The sequence below is a fragment of the Callospermophilus lateralis genome, unplaced genomic scaffold (genome assembly GCF_048772815.1).
Source record: "Callospermophilus lateralis isolate mCalLat2 unplaced genomic scaffold, mCalLat2.hap1 Scaffold_101, whole genome shotgun sequence".
NCBI classification, from domain to species: domain Eukaryota; kingdom Metazoa; phylum Chordata; class Mammalia; order Rodentia; family Sciuridae; genus Callospermophilus; species Callospermophilus lateralis.
In genome coordinates this window covers 448,518-471,229 of record NW_027510272.1, presented here as the reverse complement: position 1 = coordinate 471,229, position 22,712 = coordinate 448,518, and the positions used below count along the sequence as shown (strand labels likewise).

Below are 22,712 nucleotides of genomic sequence, written 5' to 3'. Positions count from 1 at the left end.
TAGTTTCTATGGATACATCTTCTTTCACAAAAAGAGGAGTGTTGAAACTTTCATCTGGAAGAAAAATATGTTGCTAATACAGTTTTTAAATAAATATGTGAAAAAAATTTAAAGTCTATATTCACACGTGTTTTTGGTTGACATGCATTTGATATGTAACTGAAGCTAACCTCATATAACCTATTAGGAGTCTTAAGTATCTTCATTTCACTGAAAGTGAAAAGATCCTTGAAATATCTTCTCGCTAACCTGGCTTCTCTAGCGAAAAGCTGACCAATTATTTTAAGAATATTTAAGGCCAAGTAAGAAGATGGTAAGATTAACTTTTAAAGCACTTTTGTCCTGATGTTTCTGACCAGATTTTTCTTTTTATTTCTAAATGGAATGTGAAAATAAGTGAGGCAGCATTCCATAGGTCTGCTACTTGCCAGTTATGTGACTGGAGGCAAATGTCACCTTCTTGAGGAAGAAGCAGTATGGTATGTCAGTACACACAGATGTTCTGAGACTCAGAGAATGATCAAGTGCAGAAAAGGGCTCTGTATAATGCAATGATATTATTTTTTGTTATCTAAAATCACTTCCTGTGGCTCTAGGGGTGTAGCTTGGTGGTAGAGTGTTCCTTGGCACAAAAAATAAAATAAAATCATTTCCCATAAATGAAATCATTTGCCTGTCCATTTCTAACTTAAAAGCTTACAGGATGCTAGTTACGAACAATTAAATAGAACGTATTTCTCACTCACTAAGATGATGATTTTGAGAATTTCCAACATTTGGGTGAAATCCTAATGTACATGCTTCTCATTTTCTGCACATGCACACCTCAGTTTGTTACAATAAACCAAGAAATGACAGTGTCTTCATCTGCTATAACGATGTCAGCAGGTCTGCCCATTTTTAACCCCCTACAGGTATCTTGGAATGATCCTCTCCATTTACAATACTGCTACAGGGTCCACACCACCATCAACTTGCACTTCCACAGGTAAAGACCACTTACCAACCTCCCTGCTGTGGCTCTTCTCCCACCAATACCTTATGCAATTGAGAAAGTGATTTTCTTACAAACAAGTCTGATTATTATGCTATTCCAAAATATCACTGGAAAAGTCTAATGTTGTCAGGTTTTTTTTTTAATTACATCCACACTCAGATCTTCATTTCTAGTTCAGGGACTATGCTGATTCTTTATCTATAAGAGCAGTCTCATTTCTGTATCTCTGCCTGAACTTAGGTCACTCTTTATGCCATCTTTCCCTTCACTCTGACAAATCAACCCAACTTACAGGACCTACTATTTGGCGACTATTCAATCCACAATGACTTTTTCTTTACTGAAATCCTATTGCTTTTCCAGTCAGAACCACACTGAACTGTGTAACACAAAGTCAGGTAAACGAACAACGACCTGTGTTAGTATAAAAGGGAGCACGTTTCAAATCCCATTGCTATTGCCAACTGAGTGCTCGGGCAAGTTACTTTACCATCCTGAACTTCGGGCACTCCATTCCATGAAATGAGAAATGTGTACCTCATTTCACTGTTTTGGTAAATTCTACAATATAAGAAAACTAGAAAATACCTCATGCAATGCTAGATAGCTGTTGTAGCCTGACAAAAACCCCAGTTACTTGGGAGGCTCAGGCAAAAGGATTGCAAATTCAATGCCAGTCTGGGCAACCTAGCAAGATCCTAGCTCAGAGCAGCATAGGCCTGGCATGCTCAAGGTCCTGGGTTCCACCCCAGAACTGTGAAAGAAAGGGAGAAAGGGAAAACACAGGACACATGCACATGTATGTGTGTATGCACACACACATGCACATACATGCACACACACACTATTGTGAGCTCATAACTCTAGGAAGCACCATGTAAACTACGTTATATCGGGCTAGCAACTTCAGCCAATCAGGGGTATCCCTAGCAGGTTAAGTGGGCACTTGTATTCCTCATGTCCCTTTGGCTTTTCCTTTTGATTAGACTGTAAGTATGGAAGGGCAAGCATCCTGGAACAACTGTGCATGTGCCCCTACTCTTGACATGATAAGTACACATTAGGGGCTGGTGATATAGCTCAGTTGGTAGAGTGTTTGCCTTACATGCATAAGGCCTTGGGTTCAATCCCCAGCACTTCCTACCAAAAAACAGAGAAAGAATGAAAAAGTGCATATTAGTTAATATTTTCCTATTCCTCCTGCCCCATCCCACAACAGATTTGCTTTGAATAGACTGGGTTTTTCATCTACGCCATCAGCTTTCATTAAAGAGAGCTTTAAAAATATCTGCAATGGGGGGCTGGGGATGTGGCTCAAGTGGTAGCGCGCTCGCCTGGCATGCATGCGGCCCGGGTTCGATTCTCAGCACCACGTACAAACAAAGATGTTGTGTCCACTGATAACTAAAAAATAAATATTAAAAAATTCTCTCTCTCTCTCCTCTCTCACTCTCTCTTTAAAAAAATATCTGTAATGTAAAACAGATGATTTTTATTGAAGCCCTTCTTTCTTTCTCGATGGTATGCTTATGGGCAGTACCATAAATATCTGTGTGAGAGATTTATTTTAGCCCAAGAAAAGCTATGCTTCTCTTATACAAAATGTCTATTTCACAGGGATGCTGAAAAAATATAACAGGCTGTTTGTCTTTACATTTTGAATACAGGAAGTAGAAGGCCAAATATAGTATTTAATTTTAGAACCTAAATAGAATCTTGGGACCTTATGACCTTTCCCCTGGTGGCCAGTACCATCTATTCTAATACAGTTTTACTATGGTGTAGATATTGATAATTTTTCTCCAATACCCATTCTCCTCTTCTTCCTTTCTGTAATAAGACTCCCCAGATTTTAGTTGATCCCAGTGAAAGTCTGAGAAAATACGTCCCAGTCTCTCTTTAAAAAAATAACTAATAAGGGTTAAACAGAAATGATGTGGATAATTTCTGGGTCAGGCAGCAAAAGCAAACTCTTTTTACTTTGTACTTCCTCTTTGCCCTTCTGAAGGGTCACAGCATAGACATGATAGTGAAGCAGCTTTGACCTCGAAGAAGATAGTAATATCCCTAGAAGAGCAAAACCATACATGGCAGAATATTCCTAAGATTAACAAGTAACATTGTACTCCTGACAGGATGGGCTTTTATGTGAAAAAAAAATCAATCAATCCATCCATCCATCCATCTTGGTTAATACTGTATTATCTTGGTCCTCTGTGAAGCAGATGAAGCAATTTACCACCCAATCTACAGTGGTTCCCAAAGTTTTGAGTGTGTGTGTGCATGCGTGTGTTTAACAGCTCACCCTTTTCGTATATGTTCCAGTAAGCTACTTCCAGCGTCTTTGTCATATGAAGGAATGGAGAGAAAAAGAAAATTTAAAAAAAGAAAGAAAATAACACAGACACAAGGGACCAGTTTGACACCCAGAATCTGCCTGAGCCCCATCACATCTTTTACAGATCCATCTCTGAAGCAGAATGATTCTCTTTTTCAAAATGTGATCAAAATGAGAATAAAGCTAGTTTGCATTTGCTAAGAGCTTTTGAATTTTACTTCAAAGTACTATCACAGACTACACAGAAATGGAGAAGTAAAAGGAGGATCTTCTTCCCTACAACTTCCAACACGACCCATTTGTGGACTCCTTCCCAACTCAGATGAACCAAGTTCAGTAGTCATGGAAAGAGAGTTAATGGGTGTCGCAGGCAGGTTGCAATCTCGATATCACTTACTCATGTGACTGGACTTTTAGAAAATTGTGACAGTAATGTATGTTCAACAACCCAAACATCACAGAAAGTTCTTAAACAAAAAATAATGGCCCTCTACCCCTTGTCTCATTCTACCCAATGCAGTCAACAATGACAGTCCTTTGGGTATTCATTCATGCACATTCTCATCCATATATAAACATATGGACTTATTTTCACTTACAATATAAACAATATAAAATTCATGTATGGTTACATAATATTCATATATATCTAGATAAGTAATAATCTTAAATGTAGACATCCCAAATTTTAAGCAATTACATCATTTTGAGGGGGAAATTTAATTAGTCTTCTATGATATAAATACACACAAAATTTAAAAACTATTATAGCATATTCTATTTCCAAAACATATCCCCAAATCCATCTAATTTTCTGTCTCGTCCACTCTCATTGCTGTCATCATTGCTAAATGAACTATTGTAATTGCTTCCAACTGTTCTCAATTTCTCTATTCCTACCCTTGCAATCCATCCCTATAAAAGCATGATTACTTAAAACCCTCAAGTAGATAAAATCATCCCCCTGCTTAAAGCCTTCCCATTAGTCTTCATCAATATAAGAATGAAACACAAATTCCTTCCAAAGTTCCAAAAGGCACAACACTTCTACAACTCTTTCTAACGGGCCCCTGCCAAAGATTTAGACCTTATTGGAGAACTGGCCACTCCCCCCAACCCCTCACCTCCACCTCCCCACCGCCCCCTGGCCTTCTTTCTGCTTTCTGGCCTCTGTCCCCTCTGATCCTTACACTCAAATATTTCCTTCTCCAATGCAAATGGAGTGTTCTACTTGTCATGCACACTCAGGTTACACCTTCTGCTAAGTATAAAAAGGCTGCTTGGGGAGGTAAGTGCACTTCAAAGACTCCCTACTGGACAGATCAGACATCTGATGTGGGAACATATTTCCTATATTTTTAGTCAGAGTAACCCAGAACATTTTTTCCCTGCTCAATTTGGTGGGAGAACAAAAAAAAAAAAAATAAAAAGCCAGAAAAAGCAATAGTGTCCTCTTACAGAGAGCCCAGCACAGACAGTGCAGTTAACAAATGTTTACAGAAGGGATGAACAAATAAACAGTTATCAGGGTAAAGTATAAACTAATGTTTATGCTGTGTCTAAGCTCTAGGTGATAAAAGCATCATGTAAAAGCATCCATATAATGTTTTCAATTAGTAAATTTTTTTGAATATTTGAATCAATTGTAAGGCTGTGTGTGTGTTTATGTGTGTGTGTGTTGTTTACCTTAAGTCACTAGAATTTCCAATGGATTGAGAATTACATGGTGTCTTATGACTGTTAGAGATCACAGGGATTGATCTTACCCTTACCTATATTTTTATAATACTGTGTAAGTCACAAAAATGTGTTGATGTTTTATTTCTTTCAGCCTCTTCCTACCTCCACTTCCCTGTTAGTATGAATTTTTCATTTTGCCATTAGAGTAGAAATCAGAGTTGGCCTTATCATTGGCAGCATGCTCCAGGCTAACTGCCTTAATTCTTTTGACTTTCTTCATCTGTAAAATGGAAATGATTTTTACAGTACAGACATAATTATATGTAGAATAATCCACACAATTCTGCAAACTTGAAATACATGAAAAATAAGAATAACTAACTATAATAATGTGGTTTCAAACTCTTGCATGGTTTCCATTGGCTGTATAACATAGTTGCAAAGGAACTGTGGTTAGGAAATATATATCAATAGATACATACAATGACGCAACAGCCTCATAATGATGAATAATTGTGTTTTTTTAAAGTTGTAATCCAGACTATAAAATAAAAAAGTAAAATATTTATTTTTAAAATGGATCACTTAGATCTCCACATTATTTTCTCCCACTACAATTTAAAAAATATATATTTTAACTGGCAACTGCCTCAACTACACATATTTAAAATGAAAAATAAAATGAAAAAATAAAAGTAAGAGAAATATATCTTATTTTTCTTGAAGTATCTGAATTCTCTCAGAATGATAGCAAAGCAGAAACAAACACTGGAGGTCACAGAAGGAGTCTGAGGGACTCAACTTTTAGAAACACCATGAAAAGAAAGCTCAGAGTCATGTGTTTCGTCCATTTGGATATAAATTTGCTTCCTCCCTAATCTTGTTTTTGTCTAAGGACCATATGGTGATGTCCTTTCCAAATATGACTTGTATAAATTTCTATTTGTAGGATCTATTCATAACCTGATTTCTAAGATTCTTGAAATTTTGACACTTGCAGAATTTGAAATTTCTTATATTTTAGGACTTCAATGACTAGGGTCAGAGGATAATGTGCATTAAAAAAAAACCTGTCAAGAAAACTATCTGAAATATATCCACAATACTGAATTAACAGAGGCTGCAAACCTATTAAATGTATGAAAGTCTTTGCCCAATTAGTTGGGGCAAGAGTTCTATACAAGTTAAATTCATCATACAAAATGATCAATAAAAGTAAGACCATACACATACTCAATACTAGAGAAAAAAGAAAAAGATGCTGAAGGACCTAGAAGCTGCTACATGTACAGCCATTGCATTTCATAAGGTCGTTTTAGTTAGAAGGGAACCACTGGTGGTGACAGGTCCACTCCTACCTTGGCAGTTAGGCTGAAGAACCTCTTGGGCTCGATCATCTTCTCCACAACATCGCACTTGATCCCAGGCGTGCTGTCATACTCGTACACAACCCCATACTCTAGGTGGACGTTGTCCACCATCAGACTCACGTGCTCCTTCTTTCCATCGATAATGGCCATGGTGTTGAACTTGTAAAGTGCCTCTGCAATGCAGACGATCTTAATTTGTCAACATCATGAAGGGTTTTTTTCATCTCCTCAAATATTTTGAGCCTCAAATAATTTTTCAAGAGTTCTTTAAATGTTGGCTAAATCCGATGAATGAAGCATCTATTCTTGTTAACAATTTGAAAAATAAACGCACTTTATAGAAAGCAAATGCTTGAGTGATCCAAATCTCACCACTTTAATATGACCAATCTCATCTTTATACCACTTAGATCTGTGGACCATGTGTATATTTAGTTATACCAATATAAATACTACAGATGTGATTTTGTGTTTTTTTTTTTCATGAAAAGAGTATACACAACTTAAATTAAGGGTTTCTAAAAATGTGTTAAACATTGAATGAATATTTTTTCAAAGCATAAAAAAAAACATGTAAAGAAGGGCATATTATAGAAGACAAAGGAGATGTAAGAATTGTTTTTGAACAGAGAGGTTAGGATACCTGAAGTTTCCCAAACAGCCTCTTTCAGGGAGAGTTCATTGAGAAAATTCATCATTGATCAGTATACTAAAAATTTCTATATAGAATGTCTTCCTATAGATTTTCAGCCTGGAATCAGTCAACTGGTGGAAAAACACTTAAAGTGGCATGAAAGAAACCAGGAGATCCAATAATAATATTAAGTAAACAAAAATAAATTTAATTGTTTATTTAAAACCACAAATTTTTAGAATAAGATAGTAAAATGTATGTCTTAAATAGGCTAAAGGGGTGTATTGGTTTACCTTAAACTAATTAAGTCCCAGAATAGTTAGACATCAGTTCCTAACTACCAATTAACCAACCTAACTTATATTGTTACACCAAAGAAGAATAATTCCAAATGAGAAATAAAAGCCTCGGGATGAGGTACTGAGGCTCATCTTATTTTGAATAACTAACATCATGTCTTATCATAATAATATTATGGTGCTCCAATGAAGTTGAGATATTTCTGATTTTGCCATGAGTTGGACAGGATCCAACTAAGCTTTCCTAGGAACCCTTTCTATGATTGATATAAACAGATGTCATATGATAAGAAACATATATTTGGTCTGTGGCCCCTATAAGAAACATATTTGGTCTGGACCTTCTAAAATACTTACAACTTACAGAGCTATTGAGACAACAGGGGTGCCTTTTGTTATCCATGACAAGCTCCTTTCAACCACATACTAGTAATGTGTTCATGAGGTGATTGTTAGTGAGCCCTTAAATAACTTCAAAATGGGGGCTGATGGTCAAAGGAATCAACCATGCAATTAGGGGTCTGGAACTTTCAACTCCACCTGCAGACCTCTGGGTGTAGGGGGTGGGTTGAGATTAAGTTCAGTTACAATAGCCAATGATTTAGCCAAACACATTACATAATGGAACCCACTAAAAAACAATGCAGGTTGGAGATCCCCCCAAGTAGAAAAACATATGCATACATCCAGAGGGGTACACATCTCAAAACACTGGGGACACAGCTCACCTTGTAAACCTGCTCATGTTGTATACTTTATAATAAATTAGTGATAGTAAGTGAAGTGTGCTACTGAGTTCCATGAATATTTCTAGCAAATATTGGATCTAAGAAGAGGGTGTGAGAACCCCTGACCTTAAAGCCAATTGGTCAGAAATACAGGTGAAAACCTGGAACCTACAAGGGCATCTGAGGAGAGGGCAGTCTTGAGGGACTGACGTCCATACTAACTCCCAGAAATAGGTGTTGGAACTGAATTACAGCACACCCCATTGGTATCTGGAGAGTAGGAATCTTGCTTGGTATGGGGGGGGGGGAAACCACACATATGGTGTTAGAAGTGTTGCCAGTAAAAACTGCCCAGAATATGGAACTCTCTATCTGTACTGGTTTGAAAGAATCTAATGGTATAATAAAAATAAAACTGTCCATAGACATGCACCAATAAGATGAGTGGAAACAGGAAAATAATTATAAAGGAGGATTGTTTTTCTATGAAAAAGTTCTAAAATAAAAATTCAAGGTATCTGTCAGAGGCAGACATACATGCAATTGCTTCAGTTGCTTTTGACAACACCTCTGGATAAAGCAATTTGCTGGATTGTTCAATTGAGAAAACAGAAATAGCAGGAGAATTTATCCAAAGACCTCTCTCTCTCTCTTTTCTTTCTCTTTTCCCATTATTAGTTTGCCAATTTCCTTACTGTCAATGTTAGAATATAGTAAAAGTTACTCAAATCAAGAACATATTTTGAAAGGAACTCTGGACCTTCCAGACCAAGGCTTCTACATTTTAATAAACATGTAAATCTTTTCAAAATGAGGATAAGCTGAGATTCTGTTTTTTTTTTTATTGGTACCACAGATTGAACCCAGAGACCCTTAACCACTGAGCTACATTCCCAGAACTGCCCATCCCCATCCCCTCTTTTCTTAGTTTTTATTTAGAGAGCGTGGCACTGAGTTGTTTAGGGCCTCTCTAAGTTGCTGAGGCTGACTTTGAACTGCCTCAGCCTCCTAAGCCACTGGGATCACAGGTGTACCCATGCGCCTTGCTGAGGTTCTGCATTTTTCTCTGGTTTGTGATCACTGGAATAGCAAAGTCTAAACAACATTCAATCTGCTACCTATGGATTTCCAGTTTTCCCAGAACCATTTGTTGAAGAGCCCATCTTTTCTCCAATGTATGTTTTATGGCACCTTTGTCAAGTATGAGATAACCTTATTCATGTGAATTTGTCTCTGTGTCAACTATTCTGTTCCATTAGTCTCCATGTCAATTTTGGAACCAATACAATGCTGGTCTTGTTATGATAGCTCTGTAGCATAATTTAAGGTCCAATATTGTGATACTTTCAGTTTCACTTTTCTCACAATAGCTTTGGCTATTCTGGGTCTCTTATTTTTCAAAATGACTTTCATGGTTGCTTTTTCTATTTCTATGAAGAATGACACTGGGATTTTAATAGAAATTGCATTAAATCTGTATTGCAATTTTGGTTAAATGGCCATTTTGATAATATTAATTCTGCCTATCCAGGAATATGGGAGATATTTCCATCTTCTTCAACTTCTTTCTTTAGTGTTCAATAATTTTCACTACTAGAGGTCTTTCACCTCTTTTGTTAGATTGATTTCCAGATTTGGTTTTATTTTTGTTCTTTGTGGGTTGTTTTTTTTTTGTTTGTTTGTTTGTTTGTTTGTTTTTGTTTGGCTTTTTTGAGGATATTGTGAATGGGATGATTTTCCTAATTATTCTTTTACCTGATTCATATCAGTGCATGGGAATGAAATTGATTTATGGGTGTTAATTTTATATCCTGCTACTTTTCTGACTTTGCTTATGAGTTCTAGAAGTTTTCTGGTGGAGTTTGTTGGGTCTTCTAAATATATAATCATGTCAGTGGCAAATAGGAAAGATAGTGGAATGATTTTGACACAACTTTCCTGTATGCATATATGAATACACCACAGGGAATCTTGACATCATGTACAACCACAAGACTGGGATCCTAATTAGAATGAGATGTACTCCATGTTTGAATATATTGTTATACTCCACTGTCATGTAAAACTAAAAAGAACAAAAAAAAATTTAAAACATTCAATTCCAAATAATGTAACATGACATAATTCAAGATTGAGTCCTCACTTTAACACTTAACCATAATGGGTAAAAACCTACAAAGACTGCAATTTCTGAAAGGCTATGATCATTCTTATTTTTTTTTAAATGTTCTCTTTTAATGATTAAGTGCGATAAGCCATGTAAAACTTTTAAATAGTGCCTACCAACCAGGAATGAATATGAATATGACACGTTAGGCACAAGCTATTACTGCTTGCTTATATGACATGACATCTATTTGGTGATAATGACTTAAGATTCAAAGTTAGGATTGGAAGATACAAGACCTTCAACATTAGCATGTAGATGCAAACAGAGTGGAAAAGAAAACTATTAAATGAACAGGGAGAAAAAGAAGAAACCTACCTTCAACTTTGTGGTCAAAAGCATCCCCTGGTTCATCTCCAGGAGGTTTTGAGTTAGATTTTTGGAGGTCTTCCTGAGCACTCTTGATGCTATTATAAACCCACTGTATGGAATCTTGCTGGAAATGAGGGGGGAAAGAAACTTCAGAGGTAATAAATAGTACATCCTAAAATGCATATCTACTTCATAAACTTGCTTTAGAAGAAGAGTTGCCCATCTTATTTACTGCTGTAGTTTGTTTAGAAATAATAGAATTTGAAAGAGAAAGACAATCAACATCAGAATGGAAAGTCAATGATAATTTAACAAACTGACATTTTTCAAGCTTAAATTATCCTTCAAAGATATGTTTTATGTTAATTTATCTTCCAAAGATATGTCCCAAAGATATTTTTTAAACAGGATGTATTTCTCAAATGTCTTACTTAAATGCCTCAAGTATATCTTAAAATGAGTTATAAATTACATCTTAAAAATAAGCAAATGTTAGATGGACAGTTTGGGAATGAATCAAATTTTCTATAACTGTACAAACCATTTTAAATGCCCTCAATAGTCATCTTATTTTAATACATTTAATGCTTCTTTGAATCAAAACAACATGAAAATAGGGAGAATATCTTTTATCTCATCGAGTTTCTAACTATGTTCAATCTTTCCATGTCAAAAATCATCTTGCATTTTAATTGAGACAGTAACTCCAATCTTATTTAGAGAAATGAGAGAGATGAAATGGCTACCAAATAAATGCTTCAAGGGTAATATTACTTCAAGGTTTATCCTTTTTTTAGATAAGATGATAAATCAAATTCTAACTGAATTACTGAAGTGTGATGTAATCTATTTTTTCTCTTGCATCAGATTCACTATTGTATTTATTATAGTGCTATAAATCATTAAAATGAGAGTTAAGAGCTGGGGATGTAGTGTAGCTTTGTAAGTAGAGGATGCATTTAGCAAGCAAAAAGCCCTGAGTTCAATTCCCAGAACCAAAAACAAACAAAAGCATGCTAACTAACTTGGTCACTTGTTGTGGCCACCAATGAGCCACACTTATCAAACAATACCCACACCTTCTATAGTTCCTTCCCACTCTGAACCTTGGCTTGGTCCTGTGACCCTGTGACCCTGTGACTTCATGTGTCCAAAAGCAAGTACCATCCAACTAGGGGGTAATATTCCTTCTGGAAATCTACACACCACACAGAAAAGGAAACCCTACTGGAGACTGGAAAGGGAAACCATAGACAGGAGCTCTGGAGGACAACCTGCCACATGGGGCAAGAGGCCACAAGGAAGGGAACCCAGGCACCCAGTAAGGTCCCAACTGAACACAATGACATAGGAACCACCAACCAGTCAAATAAAGAGAAGTCATTAATCACTGTTCTTTTAAGCCACTAAGTTTTGGGGTGGTCTATTTTGTAGCAATGGATACCTAAGAGAGCATGTTACTCAGTGAATTTTTCTGTCCATTTATTCCTTTTAAAAATTATTTCACTGATTAACACTCCTGATAAAGAGGAAAGACTTGATAATTTCTTAAAGAGTCTTTCAGAAAATGCATTCAATCATACAGTTTCTTAACAAATTATTATTGAACTACTATCAATCAGAGTAACCTATGAGTTCATGTGTAAATTCCAATTTCCCATGCTAGTTTTGACCTTATTAGTAAGCAAAATTGATCGGTTATTTCCATATAAGTTTAAAATTTTTCAGAACATCAGTCCTGGCCTATGAGAAAAATTGCCAATATGAGAACAATTTCATATTCTCAAATCCAGAAAAGAGCATTTCACCACACATGAGTACTAAAAATATAAGCCCTCTCTAAATTTCCTTATGCATCTAGTTGATTAAATTGAGAGAAATTTTCTCCTATAGTCCAATCTCCACTTTTTCTTCATGAGATAATGAACTTGACTTATGAATTAGGATTTCAATTTCATCTCTTTGTGACACATATGTGTCCAAAAATAAAAGTGATTAAATTTTAAGTAAAGACAAGCACATTTTGGCATTTTCTTTCAAAAGCTAACCCAGTTTCCTAAATAACAATATCCAAAAAATCAACTACACTCTATAAAACCCACAATTTCAACTTTTCACAGAAGTCTTAGGGTAAACAGTATATTTATAATTCACATGTATATACACAATGATCATTATTATATTCTAAAGTGATTCTAAGACAACAGCTCAATTCTTTGGATTTCAATTAGATAAACTCTTATCAAATAAATGAGGGCCAAGGATATGGCTTAGTTGGTAGAGTGCTTGCCTTGCATGCACAAAGCCCTGGGTTCAATCCCCAGCACCACAAAAAGAAAAAAAATGAAAATGAAAATACCCAACATCACTTTTTAAGCAAGTAATAAGACTATAACAATAAGATACAACCATTTAAACATAGTCAACTTTGATTAATTATGCAGATAATATAGTCATTATGGGATTTACAATGCTGCATTTAAACTCACTCAGAATTGGAAACTACAAACATTTCCAGCACTATCCTAGGCTGTCCCCTTGGTCTCCTTTGCAAGTTTGTTTTCAGATCCAGATAAACCAAAGAGCAGTTTACCTTCATTGGTCGCCTGTATTTCCTGAACGCTGTAACATGCTCAATGACACTGGCGTGGGTCTCTTTGCTGACATTGATTCCATTTACTTGGATAATACACTGTCCAGGGTGAAGACCAGCTGCTGCAGCTACAGTTCCTTTAATTACAAATGGGGAAAATGGCCAAAAATGTATATGAAAAATAAGATTCATCTTTATCATATATAGAACAATGAAAGCAATTTTTAAAATATAATAAGGGCTTAGCTAATATACTCCTAATAAATTCGGTTCTGATAGCAATTCTGTCTCAACATTTTTCTGCTTTTCAACTCACCATTCAAACTGTGATTAAAAGAACATTTTCCCATCTCCCTAAGAATAAGTTTGAGGGAATATTTCAAAGTGACCTTTAAACTGCTAATCAGTTATTTTCCTATTTAAATGTCTAGGAAATCTAATTTCCTAATATACATCTATGTAATAAAAACTACAAAAGCCAGAAACATATGTCTTATCTTTCTTTACAGAGTCCCTAAACATTGAAAGAAACCTCACTTTTTAAAAATAATGTCGATAATTTAATATGAATATCAAAATATATATATTTTTTCTTTTTCTTTTTCTTTTTTTCTTTTGGTGGCTCAGGGGATTGAACCCAAAGCCTAACATATTCTAGGCAAGTACCCTACAACTGAGTCACATTATCAACCTATAAAAATAAATTTTAAAGGCAAAAAATCAAGTCAATTAGCTACTATGAGCAGCCTGGATGTTCTATGAAAACATAAGTGTTCAGGAACCAGAGAATCTGTGGAGAACAGAGCAGATGCTACCAATTTTTCAATCACTTTGTTTGCATAGGTACAGATTTAAATACAGAAGTGGCATATTCTAGCCAGCAAGTTAAGGTTTCTCTGAACTTTCCAGTGATTGATATTGGATAGTCTGAGCAAATCAACATTGAGAAAGTACCACTAAAAATAGAATATATGTAATTCTCACAAATGGTTGTAAATATCATAAATATACTAGAAAAGATGTCCTTATAAGCATTTTCTCACATTAGGGAATTATTAAACAGTTCCATGAAAATTAATATTTATGAATAAATCTTTTCCTTTCCTCTCAGTTCCTAATAAAATTCATTCCCTGTTTATGGTTTGGATGTGAGGTATCCCAAAAAGGTTCATGTGTGAGCCAATGCAAGAAGGTTTAGAGGATAAATGATTAGTTTATAAGAGTCTTAACACAATCAGCAAATTAATCCCCTGGTAGGGATTAACTGAGTGGTAACTGAAGTACTAGGGTGTGACTGGAGGAAGTGGGAATTGGGACATGCCATGGGAGTATATATTTTGTATCTGGAGAGTGGAGACTCTCTCTCTCTCTCTCTCTCTCTCTCTCTCTCTCTCTCATACTGATCACCATGTGAGCTGCTTCCCTCTGTCACACTCTTCTGCCATGATGTTCTGACTCACCTTGAGCCCCAATAAAGGGAGCTGGCCTTCTATGGACTAAGACACCGAAATCCTAAGCCCCTAAAAAAACCTTTCCTTCTTTACAGTTGTTCTGGTTGGGTCCTTTAGTCACAGCAGCAAAAAAGCTGACCAAAACACTCCCCAAAATATCAAACGGTTATTCAGTTATTCTGCATCGAATTGAGTCTTGGGGGAAGGAAGGACATTCCCAGCAGAGAAAATAGTAGAAAGAAAGGAATGGAGTCAAGAAATCACCTGGACATGTGGGGGTGTGAGTGCAGTACTGGGAAGGATGGTGTGATAGAGAGAGAAAGCGGAAGCAGAGCAGAGACCCAGGGAGAAGGCCTTGTGTGGCTGGTGCGAAGCCCTCAGCCTCTGAACCTTACAGACACAGAAGATGCTGAAGGCCTGTATCTAAGATCCAGAATTAGTGAGGTAAGAAAAGAGAAGTCAGTCTTGGGGATAATTTTTAGAAAAAGAAGGAGCTAGCTGATGAAGAACACATTTAAAAAATTGCTGAGTAGTAACAGGGGCCCGGTGAAGACAAGACAGTCCATCAGGAACCACGACCACAAAGCTGTTTAGGAGAAGGGACAAAAAGGTTCATCCAAGTCTGAAATCCAGTGGCCCAGATGTAGGTAGGCAAGAGGACCTCTGGTCACACTGGAAAGTGTGGGCTGACTGCTGTGACTCACTGTGAGAACAAGTCTAGGGAGACCTCTCTGATTTGACCACATAACATCAGTGTGAAAAGAAACCAGAGAAAAACATCTTTTCATTTAATGCACATTTTTTTATTTAATGCACAGAAGCATTTGTCTTTTGACTCTATCAGAAGCAGAAAAGCACAAGAATCAGATTTTGACCAACCTTATCGCTAATCTCCAAAGATAGAACCTTGCTCTTTAGATGATGGGAGACCTCAATTCACTCAGGATTTCAGTGACTTGCCAATACTGGTAATATGAACAACTCTTTTTTTTTTTTGGTTTTGTGAAAATGAAGAGATTTAATATGTAATATCCCATTTCCATTTGATAAAATTGAATGAGTTATTGAAACAGTTTTAAACGTCTATCCATCTCTACTTTGAAAAATTTGAGAGAACAGACAAGTTTTTCAAGTATGACAGATTTTTATCATAATCTGTATAAGATTAATTATTATAAGATTATGATAAAATTTTATTCTTATAACAAGGCCCTTTTAAATTGGCCTCTCTAATGTTTGAGTGATTATATTAACATGCTTCCTGTTTCTTGGCACTGAAAGGTATTTATTTCCTCCTTGTTAGATAAATGCATGGCTTCTCATGCTTACAGAAATACTTCCAGCTACAGCATTTGGTTATTTATTATGTTTAGTAATGTGGGAACTGTTATTTGGCTCTATTCTTAGTGTCAGTAAAAAAAAATACATAAAACAACATGTCATTAGATGACTTGTCTTTCAAAAACTCGAATAATATACCAAGTTTTTAGTCACCATAATCATTTAATTTACAATCCACTTTACGGAGAAATGTATCCAAGGTTCATAAAAATACCTGAAGGAATTAAATAGCAACAGGTTATAGAGCCCACAGGTCACTCAGAAGCCTCAAAACTTATATCTCTGAATTACAAAAAATTAATAAAAAAATCCAATTACTTGCAATCAAGAAAAATACAAATATATAATCTTAAAATCATCAATACTCTTTGGTTTGAGCTGAAATATACAGAAAAGTGATATGAGGGGTCAAAAATTTATCCATGATAAATGCATCAGAATTCTTGAAGAGATTTCTTTTAAAATTTTTTTGTTTCTAGAATGTCCTACCATTGAGTTAATACAGTGAAAATAAGATTAGTGAGAAAATTCCCAGCAAAATGATTATGCATATTTTAACTAAATCCCCATTCTGAATGGAATATCTAAAACCTGCTGGAAAGTTCTTTACCACGCCAGATGAATTTCTTACCTCTTCCTACTGCATGTACAAGAGAAGAGCCAAATCCTCGGAGCTGAAATCCAAGTCCATCAGCTAAATCTGGGATTTTCAGGGTCCTAATATCAACCAGAAAATAAGGTAAGATGAATTTTAAATGCAACTATTGGTTAAAATGCAGTCATCTATACCTTTATTCATTCTTTCAATAAATACATGTGGAGGGTGCACCACATGAAAGACATTGGCTAGAAGCCCTGGGAGATAAAATTGGTCCCTACCAACACAAAATCACATAGCAGGTACACAATACTTATTTTCTAAATTGAACACAATCATTACATAGCATATCCTGAAAAGAGGCCAGAGTCTGGGGGTAGACAAACCTCAATCAGGCACTGAATAGTTAGACTCCTGAACTTCTCTGACACAAAGCTTCATGGAAATTGATCACAGAAAGATACTACTGTTAAAACTTACTTTGCAGGTTATTATCAACAGAGACACTGTTGATAAACTGCTCTGCACAGTGCCATGACTTAGTTAGGTACTTAATACAATGGAAGCTTCTCTCATTAATTTACTGTTGTTACAAAGAAAGAAAGGAGTACCTTATGAAATTTCTTGATGAATATTAATATAACAGAAACACAATGTTTATACATTTCTACCTGTTGGGAATTTCATCAAAGAACAGGAACAAAGAACAAGTTATAAAGAACAGAACAGAGCTGTCAAACACTACATCAAAATAATTAAAGAATCTGATTAACTTTAGTATTTATGCTGTGAAATTCTAAAAGAATAATACATTAAAAAGAAAACCTGAATTTTTGAAAAAGGCAATATTTATGGTAAATCCACACAGAAATAAAATATGAAGGGATGGAAAACGTGAGTCAGCTGTGACTAAGAAGCCCCTCAAAAACTTCCATGCAGCGCTTTCTGAGGTCTCTTTCACTCTAGATCTGAAGGAAGATGACCTCTCAGGGTAGCTTTGAGAGCCAAAGGCAGGAGAAGTGAACTATGATGTAAGATAAAAGGAGCTGATTGGAAAGAGCAGAGATCTCCCCACCTCTATCCAAATCCCCTCCATTTGTACTTTAAGAGTGTGAGAAATAAATACCTGCTGTGCTGAGCCATTGTGTGCATTCTGTTTGTAGCCCACAGTAGCTAATTAAGTTCATGGATTTCCTAAGAAAAGAGACATGTTCTCTTTTAGCAGAAAATTCACACAAGGCAGAAACATGGTTATCACCATTCACTCTCACATCAATTTAAGAAAGAAACCACAAAAAATCAGGAATGCCTTATCAAGCAGGGATATCACAATGAACAGTAAGAATAAAGTAAATCTTTATAATTACCTTTAATATGTCACAACTTTCCAAAAACACTTGTAATAATGGGGTAACATTTTACATAATTTGGATGTTAATTTTTAGATAGAAATGGTAAATTTAGTATTGACATTTCCAAAACATTTGATTCCATTAATAATAGATAAAGCCACACTGTGGGTCTGCGCACATTGGATTACGGTGGAGAATGTCTTTGATTGTTATAACTGGTTGTTTGGAGCTTCTACTAGCATTTAGCGGGTAGAGAATGGGATGTAGGTAAACTCCTACAGTGCACACAGCATGTCCTCAAGGACATTGTTAATGCAGATGAGTATTTTACTTCACCAAAAATTTTCCTGGATGGGAATTAGCATAATTGTGCAAAGAATATGTACATATCATGCAATAAAAATTGTGATTTCTCACATTAAATGTCACTCTGGCCTATTTACACTGGTTAAATATATTTTCTAAAATACCGTACTACAACTTTTTTTTCCTATTCTCTTAGTAAATTTGCATTCAAAACTTTCTCTGAAAGACAAATATTTATATGTGTATGTGTATGTGTGTATTAATGAGTGATTTATAGTACTCAATGGAATAAAGACTCAAAAGTTATACATTTCAAAAAAAGAAAAAGAAAAGAGAAAATGAATATACCATATTCAGAAAAGTTTTTAAATACAATTCAAAATAGGTCCTTTTTATTGTAAATATGAAATTTATTTTTTCATAATGAAGCCCTAGTATTTCCAAGCCTTGCCTTTTAGGAAGGTCCTTTCAACTCAAATTTTCTAGACTTTAAATATGACATAAAACAAAATATGTTCTTTATATAATAATCAATGGAACAAATGAAATGAGAAAATGGGTAAAAGTACCATGTATGGTATGACAAGAGTACTCACTATGTGTTAAACCTCTCACTAAGTTCTTCATGTGCCTAGAATTACACAGTGTCTTGGCAGCTCTGTGTATAAGCACACCTGTGCCCATCTTATGATCACATATTCTGAAGTGAACATTGAAGTGAAGTGAAGTACCACATTTAGCTGGTAAGTAGAGGAAGAGAGAGAGGATTGGACCTCAGGCTTCAAATACCATGCAGCAAACACTGAGGGATGGATCAGAGCCCCCATGTCCCAGCTCTGCTCTCCTAGCACTAATTCAAGGATGGGGATTTGCCTTTGTCTGTTTAGTTTGAAGACAGTGGCCTCACACCCATATATTAGCAGTTAGAAGGGTGTTCTCACATCATATGTCAGCACACCAGTCAATAATTATGAGGTTAAACCAGAGAGAAAAAGGCAAAGCCTTAATGCTTACTAATGATTGTTTTGGAATTACTACTCTCTTATCTGATCTTTCTTATCTTATTCCAATCTGCCTCTCCCTGTTAAAGTTCCTCAAAGTATCAGAAAATAGGCAAGTGGAAGAGCCTCATCCCAGGCAGAGCTGGATTAAGGGAGAGAAAGATCATACTTACGTTTAGACGGAAGACACTGTTGTGGTTCTTTGCTGCCCCCTAGCTCAGTCTTCCCAAATTACTAACTCTAATTAATGAGTGTCACACTTTATTAGACCACCTAATAAGTTACTGGTGGAGCTAAAGCATCCATCCACTTTAATGATTTCACACTTCCATTAACAGACTTACTAGGGAGAATCTGGACCATTAGACTGCTCTTTGACTCAGGTAAGCTATACATAGTACCTCCAGCTGTTCGTGATTATATATAAATATGCATTTTTTTTTACATATAACAATACATTTTAAGACAAGAAAGAATACTATATGTACCTAAATTTTTGTAAGCAGTTAAAAAAATCTTGGTTTTGAATTGGTAAGTATCATTTATCTGGAAATTAATGAAGTCGCTTATTGATAAATGATATAAGTAATATCTGAACAGTAATTGTGGCATCATCATGGTGCATGAAGATAATGCATTAAGTACTTTATATGTATAATCTCAATCAGTTAAACAAGCAGGGCAATTCTGACTAGGTAATACTAGTAGACTGATGAAAATGATTTTCAGAAGAAAATTCATTCAATTGCAAGTTTACTTACAATATGTCTTGAAAAAACAGAACACATAGTAGTATATAAAGCATGGCCCCACACTGTATGTATAAGGTGGTAGATATGTGCATTAACATTAAGAAAATTCACTACACCCTAAATTTAAAAAAAAATAGCGATTTATAGGTGATAAGACTGTAAGAAAAATATTTCCCCTCAGAAAAATCTGTACTCTCTTACTTTTCTACAATAAACATGAATATTTTTCTAATCATAGGTAGAAAGATGATAGGTCTTTTTACAGATATATTTTTTAAATGAATGAGCATATTACCAAGCATACACAAGTCTAGAGCATCTATCAGGCTAGATATGCTCTTATGAGCACTGAATTAAAAATCGAGTCTTGGGCTAGGGATATAGCTCAGTTGGTAGAGTGCTTGCACAAGACCCTGGGTTTAATCCCTAGCACATACCAAAAAAGAAAAAAATGGTGTCTAATTACCTCAGAGCATCAGAAAGTCTGATAGTTTTGTAACAGTGATCCTCTTTGTGCTTTGAATATAAGTTTTGGTACCCTTCCACTGCACTTATTTTTAAAATGAACACATTTCTTTCTCCTCTGCCTAGTCCTCCCTAAGCTCTCCCTGTGGCTAATCTCAGGGAAAACAGCATTACCTTTCTTCCCCATGCTCCACAGGGTTATCTGTCCTTGAGTACACACCCACCATAGAAATGAAGTAATCCAGACTTTGGGGATGGTACCAGAAGATCTCAGAAATGACAATCTCCCAAATTAACGTGTGAACTAAAACTATAACTCAGAACACATGGAATGTAGCCTTTGAGACACCTCTTTAAAGGCCCCTTGTTCCTGCTGATGGGCAGAATCACAGCCTCTGGAACAGGAGTCCCCTGTGTTTCTCTTTTGCTGGCAAAGCAATAAACTTCTTTTTCCCCCACAATTTCCAATAAACCACGTCCTCATTATTGGATTGGCGGCCTCACAAGGATTGAGCTTTCAGCAACAAATTGGCACCCCAGGTGGGACCCAAGAGAAGGCCCTCACTCCAGCTTTCTTTGGCAGGCCTGGCTCTCCAGGGAACACCACTTGCATGCTGAGGATGTAAGGCAAACATTTGGAGAGCTGACTGCTGTAAAGTTAGGAGACAGGTGACTGGGTGTACCTCCGGTCAAACCAGAGGAGGTATTAAATGTGAGTAAAGAAAGGGACTGAGGGACCATCCCCAGCAGCTACCGAAGCAGCTTTTGCTTCACAGAACCCCTGCCTTCCTTCCCTAAACTATATGGATTGCTCCATCCTGGTCTATTTGAGAAAAAAAGGGATGCAGTAAAGGTGCCATACCTTGGCTGTTCGGTAAGTTCCACTCCCCTTACCCGAACCAAGACCCTTGGTTCTACATAGTTGGTTTCCCTTTGTGATACCATCTTGTCCCTCTTCATGGGAACATCTGTGGTACCACTGGTATAAAAGTCAGAGCGGGAGTTGGGAACTTGAAGGATTTTCCTTTCTGGTCTGTTTTAAAGGATCCCGTCTAATCAGCCATGGTTCGGGAAAGCCCTCTGAAAATCTGTCTGTGTTTCTGTTTTGTTTCTATTAGTTACTGTCCCTTTTAAGACATGGCCAATACTGCATTGATCTTACAGGTAGTGTCTTGCAAAAGATCTTGGATGGTCAATGTAAAGGTCCCTGTTTGTCAGACTTGCTTTGCGGGCTCCTCTCTGTTGTCTCTCTCTGTTCTTTTTTTTTTTTTTTTTTTTTTTTTTTTTGGTACGATTTTGCAATTGGAGCTAGTCTGTCAAAGATAAAGTAAGTTAAAGCTTTGTCCAAGATAATGTTTTATTGTAACAATCTGGCTTTTGAATAGCTTTCTGGATTACTGTACAATCTTGCAATTGGAGTTGGTCTGTCAAAGGTAAAGTAAAGTGAAAGAAATTTGTGCATGCAAGTCTGTGTTTTAAAGGCTCCCGTCTGTCAGCCCTGGTTTTAGGATCCTCTGTTATCTGTTTTTGGGGTTTTGTTTGTTTGTTTGTTTGTTTTGTCTGTTACTGGTCCTTTAAGTCCTGAGGCACACTACATTGATCTTAGTGGAGTCTCTAGAGCACAGAGATCATGGATGCATAGGCCACCTATAAGGATAAGCCTGACTATGATAAAGAGGGTTTACTGTAACACAATCTGACCTTTATATGGTTTTTCTGGATTATTATACAATTCTGAAGTTAAAGTTAGTCTATCAGGGGTGAAGCCTATGAAAGAAATTCTGTACGCACAGGCATTTATGCAGTTCCATGATAAGGCATCTGAACAGTCAGGAACTAATTCAAGGTGCCAAAATGCATTGCCTCTGGATCACAAGGATAGCAAGCAGCTCACCAGCCCTAAAATGGGAAGAAAGCTGCCTGGGCTGTAGAAAAAAATGGCCAAAGAGAACCTGTCCTCTGCCCTTCCTCCCAGCACCTTCCGCCTCTTTTGGGTGGAAGCTGATGGCCACAAATGATGTGGCTTCAGCACTATTAGTATATTACCTGGAGACAGGAACAGTCTCCCCTTTAGGATCTGACAGGATGCCCCATTTGGCCAGGGGATAGCCATCACTGGCACAAAATGATTCAATGCCTTCAGAGGCTGGCAAAATAAATAACTGCACCCAGAAAAGAAAAAGACAAAAATTAAGGCCAACCTGTGTTTTAGGCAGCCTCTGCAAAGGGATCCTCAAGGAAGCCCAAAGAAAAAATGAAAAGGGGACTCCCCCATTGCTTATCAATACCGTATAAGAAAAAGGCCCCCAATATGCCTTCCAACACAAC

The 22,712-nt window shown here is 36.4% G+C and overlaps 1 pseudogene; it reads right to left on the bottom strand.

Annotated features, from left to right (window-relative positions):
* Positions 1-22,712, bottom strand: part of LOC143386412 (phosphatidylinositol 3,4,5-trisphosphate-dependent Rac exchanger 2 protein-like) — a 113,677-nt pseudogene that overhangs the window by 66,297 nt on the left and 24,668 nt on the right.